This window comes from Bos javanicus, chromosome 5 (genome assembly GCF_032452875.1).
Source record: "Bos javanicus breed banteng chromosome 5, ARS-OSU_banteng_1.0, whole genome shotgun sequence".
In the NCBI taxonomy this organism is placed as follows: domain Eukaryota; kingdom Metazoa; phylum Chordata; class Mammalia; order Artiodactyla; family Bovidae; genus Bos; species Bos javanicus.
The window spans coordinates 99,618,075-99,626,063 of record NC_083872.1 but is presented as its reverse complement, the minus strand read 5'-3'; the positions used below and the strand labels follow the sequence as shown (position 1 = coordinate 99,626,063).

General features: G+C 35.0%; 1 pseudogene; it reads left to right on the top strand.

Annotated features, from left to right (window-relative positions):
• LOC133248108 (NKG2-A/NKG2-B type II integral membrane protein-like) lies at positions 1-7,788 on the top strand (annotated as a pseudogene).
• Positions 7,789-7,989: the final 201 nt, after the last annotated feature.

The following is a 7,989-nucleotide window of genomic DNA, read 5'->3' as shown; positions in this document are numbered from 1 at the left end:
TATATGCCAATACTGTTATTCCCTCGTCATAGAAAGCTGTCTTTAACTTTTAATGGATTTTAAACTTACCTATATAATTGGTGCATGTTTTTCCAATATGCACTTTAATTTGAACAAAGATATTATAACAATTTTAAAGGGTTTCTGTGAATTTTGACTTTCAATTCATCAGGATATTACTATTCATGAACTTGTCCAGTAATCTGCTAATTTTCATTGTTCCAATAAACAAGTAACATTATGTCAAATAGAATATTTTTTTAAATATTTACTTGTTTTTAACTGATTGATGACTGGTTTACAATATTGGTTTGATTTCTGTCATACATCAGCATAAATTAACCATAGGTGTACATATGTCCCCTCCTTTCAGTTTGCCTCTCACCTCCCGCCCATTCCCACCACTCTTGGTTATTAAACACCAAATACTATTTTTAAAACTACTTACTCTATCATGAAACAGTTGTCTAAAGGTTTACTGAAATGAGAACCAAACTTGGATTTGCTCAGTTGCTAAATAAGTGCTGTTAACTGATCTCACACATCACCCAGTTTAACTCTTCAAGGTTTCTTGTGATTTTATACACCATTTATTAACTACTTATGTGAAATTTCCATAGAGCAACATCCTTGACATTAAACAGCCACAGAGATGAAGAACCAAAAGGAAAGCTACTCGGAACCGAGTCTGGTTAAGGACACCAGGAGACAGCAAATGAGAGGTAAGATCCTGAAAAGATCAATTTTAACAGCTGAGCAGGAGAAAACCTACGTGGGATTGAACTTTCAAATTGCCTTTCGTTATGTCAATGGAATGACAGGAACTACCCCTGCAAGTGTAAAGCATTTACCCGCTTACATGTTTTTATTAATGAGACTTAGAGCTGGAGTTTGAAGTACAATATTCTAATATGACATATGTGCTGTGCTGTGCTTAGTCGCTCAGTTGTGTCCAACTCTTTGCCACCCCATGGACTGTAGCCCGCCAGGCTCCTCTGTCTATGGGGATTCTCCAGGCATGAATGCTGGAGATGGTTGCCATGCCCTCCTCCAGGACTACCTACCCAGGCATTGCTGTAATTTGTAGTCTTTGATCTACAACTCGTGAAGCCTTATATTCGCTGAAAAAGGAATGGTATATTCTGAGAGGAGGATTGCAATGGTAGATATTGTTTTGGGGTCCAAGTTGATGTCTTTGAATTCTCATGGATGTGGGATCTTTTGTTCTTCTAAAATAACTGTCTCCATCACTCCTTTCTCAGTGTTCCTTTTCTCTCCCTGCAGATTCACCATCAGCTTGAGAGAAGCTCATTGTTGTGATCTTGGGAATCGTCTGTTTTGTCTTGATGTATACTATAGTGAGAGTGATAACTTCTATTCCACGTAAGTCAAGTTTTGAAAGATTATGATTGAACCTTTCATTTTAATGATTGTCAGTGCCTCTAAAATATCATATTATTATGGAATAGAACTCTTATTTTAATGCATGCATTTAGCCTAAGTATTGAATGGCAAATGAGTTGAGCAAAGTGTAAATTACAGAATGATTGTAGGGAAAATTAAATATATACACAGCTAATTTCTGATTTCGTAACTCAAAGCTATACTTTAAGAAACTGAAACACCTTATTGAGAAAAACAAATTAATTCTTGAGATTGCTTGAACCAACTATTGTAAGAGGTGGTGGAGTCTTTTCATTAAGATAAATGAAATATACATCCCCCAGTCTTCATTACCTCATTAATTATTCTTAAAGCAATATTTTCCAGCTCATCCTAAATCCTACAAATACCAGGTTTAAACTAAAAACTAAAATGATTATTATCTATTTAAATCAATGTTAATATTTTAAAAGATTACTTCCATTTTTTTCTAGGTACCCAAATATCAGAACAGAATAAGATCTCTCTGGTAACAAAGCTCCCGAAAGGTACATAATGATTTCAAACTTCTATTATAAATATAGTTTGTGTTTTGTCTCTCTCTTAGGCTAGTGAAGATAGAAACAGATCTGGGGATAAAACATAAATTATAAAAACAGGCAACAATATTCCTAAATAATGATTATAGGAGAGTCTTTCTCCCTATGCAACAATATGATCACCATATCCATTGTTGGCAATTGGCTGTAATTTCCTCCTGTTATAATATAATAAAAGACAAATAATTTTGCTATTCTAAAATAGAAGTTTCATTTCTTGATTTTTAAGACATGTAACTAGTCGATATTTCTATGTGTTTGCTTTATATGGGGACATAAATTGGGATATGAGAGCAGACCCTCTCTATGAATGTATGAATGAGACTTGTTTTATATGTCTTTATATGCAGCCTTGAGGATGCATAGATATGTTATTTTATATATGTGTATGTATGCATACATGTTTATGTCTATGCATATGTGTAAGTTAATTTTTTATTTTTCAAATTCAAATTGTTTTTGAATAGTAATTCATAATCTTTCTTCAGAATGTCATTGTGGTCATTGTCCAAAAGACTGGCTTACATATTCCAACAACTGCTATTATACTAGTTTGGAAAAGAAATCATGGAATGAAAGTTTGATATCCTGTGCTACTAAGAATTCTACTCTGCTTTATATAGACAATGAAGAGGAAATGGTAAGATATTAAATGTTTCCAACACTTTGCTAAAGGCTTCATTTAGTCAACATTACATTTGTTAGGATTCACTTGTGCTTTTGTACATATTTGTAGCTTGTTTATTTTAAGGTCTGCTAGTATTCCATTAAATAATGGAATATAACTTTATGATACTTTATTTACATTTTTATACCATTCATGCATGTGTGGTAATTTCTGGTTCTTGCTTTTCATAGAAAACCATGCTTCTACAAATGCTATTAAATTCTAAAATACACTATGTATCTAATTTTACCATACATCAAGAAAATAAACATATGATTTTGCCTATAGAATTATGTAATTGTGTATCAGATCACAGAATAGAAGTTCAACTTCCCAGCAGCCCCACCCCTCTGTAATATCTTATCACGTCTCCACCTCTTTATTTACTAACTGTCCTGACTTTTGATATTATAGAATCTTTTTGATTGCTTTTGAATGTTATACATGGAATCCGTGTTCGTGCTTAGTCGTTCAGTCGTGTCTGACTCTTTGCAACCTCATTAACGTCATCCTGTCAGGCTCCTGTGTCAATGGAATTTTCTAGGCAAGAATAATGAAGTGGGTTGCCATTTTCTACTCCAGGACATGGAATCATACAGGTTGTCCCTGTCTCATCACTGCCATATGATATTTTGCAGTTCCTCCAAATTTTTGCATTTGTGTGAAGTTTGTAAATTTCCACAGCTCAATGTGTGAATTTAACAGTTAAGATCCATTCTTTCCAATGCCGCTGGGTGGAGATGGAGTCTTACACCCTCAGAGATAAAGAGGCTTCTTAACTTCAGTAGTTTTAGTCAAGACATCCCCTTTGCTGGTCCCACCCCCACCCCTATCACCCAACCCTAGTGTCTCTCAGTGAAGGAAACAGAGGCAATTTCTCTAACTGCTGCTTGTTAGTAAGTGTCCTGATGGATCACCTTGTAAGGCTTACCTGGTGTTGCCTACACGATTCTCTCAACACACAGGAGGAACAGATTACCTGTGCCACCCCCAACAGCTAGGTTAGGTATGGGGTGTTTGGGAAGTAAGAGGCCTAGGTCACTTTCCTCTGGTTGGTGGGGAGATACAAGATGCCCCTAATTATCTTTCCCTCACCTCCCACCTTGTTTTCTCATCACTGAGAAGTGATAAGCGATTACAGAGGAGTGGAGCTGCTGGGAAGTCTCAAGCCACATCACCCTTCTCTTTCCACCTTTCAGAGTTCTCCTTTCTCCTGTCTTTCACTAGTTCCCATGTTTACAGTTGAACTTAGCAGGGAGGAGCAGAGAGAAATGAGTCTCTGACCCCTTGTCTGGTCCACTGGATTCCACCAATACAGAAACAGATGGCTTTGGGGTTTATCTAGTCAAAGAATGGTGTCAGGCTCAGAAATCCGGCTCTCATGTCACTTATTTTCTCAATTTCATTTCCTTACTTTCCCTCTAAAACTGAAATTCTGAGAAACATATAATAGTAGAGAAATCCATTGATATTGTCACAATATCCAGAAAAATGAATGTCATGGAATCTAAAGACTTATTTAAAGCCTTGCTATGTGAGTTTTGACATGAGGAAAAATGAAATTATATGAATCAGAATTTTCCTCATTGCACATATTGAATTACTCCACCTTCTTATCCCTTAGGCTTAATGTTAGATGTGGTTCACAGCTGTAAGTCTCCCCAAGTTGTTATGCAAGGTGTATTCTTTTGTGGGATCCCTACAACTAATTCATGTCTTTGTAAATATTCCCTTTATTAAATGGCTGTCGAAAAAAAAGGAATTTTCCTTATTAACATTAGAACACAGTGATACTGATAAGTATAAATGTTGAGTTAATTTTGAATCAAAAGTACAGATAGTGGTTAATATTTATGGCACTATTAAAACTTCGAACTTTCAACTCCTATGTTTTTTAATGTTAGATTAAAATCTAACATGCTCAATTTGTTCAAAGAATGAAAGATGCTATGAAAGAACATATCCTTTGACTTGCATTTTAAAAATTAACAAAAACATTTCATAATGACTATTTAAGTGAAAATTCTTTATTTTGGGCTAGAAATTTCTGATGACCCTATCAATTATATCGTGGATTCAAGTCTCTCGTGAAGGCCATGGTCGTCCTTGGAAGTAGGTAAATGGTTCAACTTGCAAACTACAGTAAGTTTATAAAAAGAATGCTTTATAGAGGAGGAAAAAAAGAAATATTTTTAAAATAACACGAATACATTTGTTTTAGTCGAATTACAGAAAGCTGAAGGAAGATATTGAAAGTTAATAAAATGTTGATACCAATGTTGAAAACCAGGCTACTCTGTAGCCTGATTTCCTAGTAACAAGAGCTTACTGAAATGTTATTAAAGACTTCATTACCCATTTTCAAAATATCTTGTATTACAGTTGCATGGAAAATGCTATTGTTTCATGAGTTGTCTTCATAGAGTGTAACAGAATTATGCATTTTTCCATAACAGGATAACAGACAATATACCTGGTGAACATAACTGTGCTGTACAATCTTTATAGGGCATAAAAGCAGAAGACTGTCAGTTTCCAAATACATATCATTGCAAGCATAAGCCTGAGAATTAAAATATGAGTTTGGATGCTCTTGGGTAACTTGACCTTTTATGAAATGGAAATAATATTCTGATCTCATACATTTTAAAATGAATTATATAATTTTTTCTGATAATGAATGATTTTCAAAAAGAGTTGAAATATAATTGTGTGTGCTCATTCATTCAGTTGTGTCTGACTCTTTGAGACCCCATGGACTATAGGATGTCAGGCTTCTCTGTCCAAGGAATTCTCCAGTCAAGAATACTGGAGTGGTTCTATTCCCAGATTTTTAAGGAATTTCCACACTGTTCTCCATAGTGGCTGTACCAGTTTGCATTCCCATCAACAGTGTAAGAGGGTTTCCTTTTTCTCCACACCCTCTCCAGCTATTGTTGTTTGTCGACTTTTTTATGGTGGCCATTCTGACCGGCAGAGAGGATATCTCTTTGTGTTTTTAATTTGCATTTCTCTAGTAATGAGTGGTGTTGTGATATGAGAAACCTACATGTCTTTTCGTGTGTTTTATTAGCCCTCTGTATATCTTCTTTGGAGAAATGTCTGTTTACTTCTTTGGCCCACTTTTTGATTGGGTTGTTCATTTTTCTGGTATTGAGCTGCATGAACTGCTTGTATATTTTGGAGCTTAGTTCTTTGTCAGTTGTTTCATTTGCTGTTATTGTCTTCCATCCTGAAGGCTGCCTTTCCACCTGGCTTATAGTTTCCTTCGTTGTGCAAAAGCTTTTAAGTTTACCTAGGTGCCATTTGTATTTTTGTTTTATTTCAATTACTCTGCAAGGTGGGTCATAGAGAATCTTGCTGTGGTTTATGTCAGAGGATGTTATGCCTCTGTTTTCCTCTAAGACTTTTAATAGTCTCTGGTGTTAAACTTAGATCTTTAATCCATTTTGAGTTTATTTTTGTTTATGGTGTTAGAAAGTGTTCTAATTTCATTCTTTTGCATATGGTTGACTGGTTTTCCCAGCATTTGAATCAGTTCTAATGAGGTGGATGAAACTGGAGCCTATTATACAGAGGGAACTAAATCAGAAAGAGAACCATCAATACACTATATTAATGCATATATATGGACTTTAGAAAGAAGGTAACAATGATCCTATATGCAAGGCAACAAAAGAGACACAGTTGTAAAGAATAGACTTTTGGAGTATGTGGGAGAAAGCGAGGGTGGGATGATTTGAGAGAATAGCATTGAAAGGGTATATTCCCATATATAAAAGAGATGACCAGTGCAAGTTGGATGCATGAAGCAGGACACTCAGAGCTGGTGCTCTGGGACAACCCAAGGGATGGGGGAGAGAGGAAGGTGAGAGCGGGGTTCTGAATGGGGGAACACATGCGCACCCATGGCTGATTCATGTCCATGTATGAGAAAAATACCACAGTATTTTAAACTAATTATCCTCAAATTAAAATAAATTAATTTTTTTTAAAAAAGACTACTGGAGTGGGCTATCATTTCATATTCCCTGGAGGACCTTCCTGACCCAGGGATCAAACCCCCATCTCCTGCACTGGCAGGCAGTCTCTTTACCACTAGTGCCACCTGGAAAACCCCACTGAAATATCATATACACATCCAAAATATAGGTATCGTTACTTTTGTATCTCACTTTTTTTGCTCAAGTGTTTATGGCATTCAAACTCCTAAAAGATTGCATGTTGTGTGAGCACATTTCCATGTAATATCAAAAACAGGAGTAGAGAGACCAAAAGTAGATTCGTGCTTACTAAGGGTTGTGAGGAGACGGAATAGGAAAAGACTGCAAATTGATTAGTGATGAATGCTCTCTAGAGTTTGATAGTAGTGACGATCGTAAACTGTGAATAATTTCAAAATCATGGATTTATATATTTTAAATGGATAAATTTTATGCTCTGTAAATTACACCTCAATAAAGTTTTTAAAAAGTAACTGCTTTGGGACTGCATTTAATCTTTAAAATAATTTCTGAAGATAATCATCTTACAATATTGACTCTTCCAGTCAATATCATGCTTTATCCTTCCAATCAATTAGGTTTTCTTCAAATTCTCCCTATTTTATTGATCAATTTTTATTTATTTCTTTATTTGTGTGACACTGTTCAGCATGTGGTATCTTGATTCAATGACCAGGGATCCAACGCCCACTCCCTGCACCGGGAAGCAAGTAATCCGAACCACTGGACCACCAGCAAAATCCCCCTAGAATATTTTATAGTTTCCAACATTGAAATTTCACACAAATATGGACATTTCATAGCCATGCTTTTGTAAATAGCAATTTTGTTTTTAAATTTGTAGTAATTGTTGCTGCTACAAATAGAATCGTGCCCAGTGATTTCTCTGATTGTATGTATTAATTTTATCATTTCAGATATATATTCCTCTGGATTGTTTATGTAAATAGATAGTGCATCTCTGAATAACCACGTTTTATTTCTTCCCTCCAGGTGCAATAACTTTTTCTTGTTTTTCTTTTCTTTTTTTTCTTGTTTTTGACTTATTTTTACCCAATTGGCTTTTATTTCCAATGTTGAAGAGATGGTACAGTAAAGGTCTTATAAGTATCCTTCCTATACTGGGGAAGAATATTTCAATACTTCATGCTGAAATATGTGTTTTCTAAGGTTTTTTCATATACCTTTCTAACTTAAAAGCAATTCCATAGTATTCATAATTTTCTTATAGGTTTTGTATGCAATCAGTCATGTTACCATTTTACTATTTTTCTTTCAATGGAATGAGAAAATTTTTAAATGTTTTTGAAATATCCCTTTCCTTCAAATGTTGACC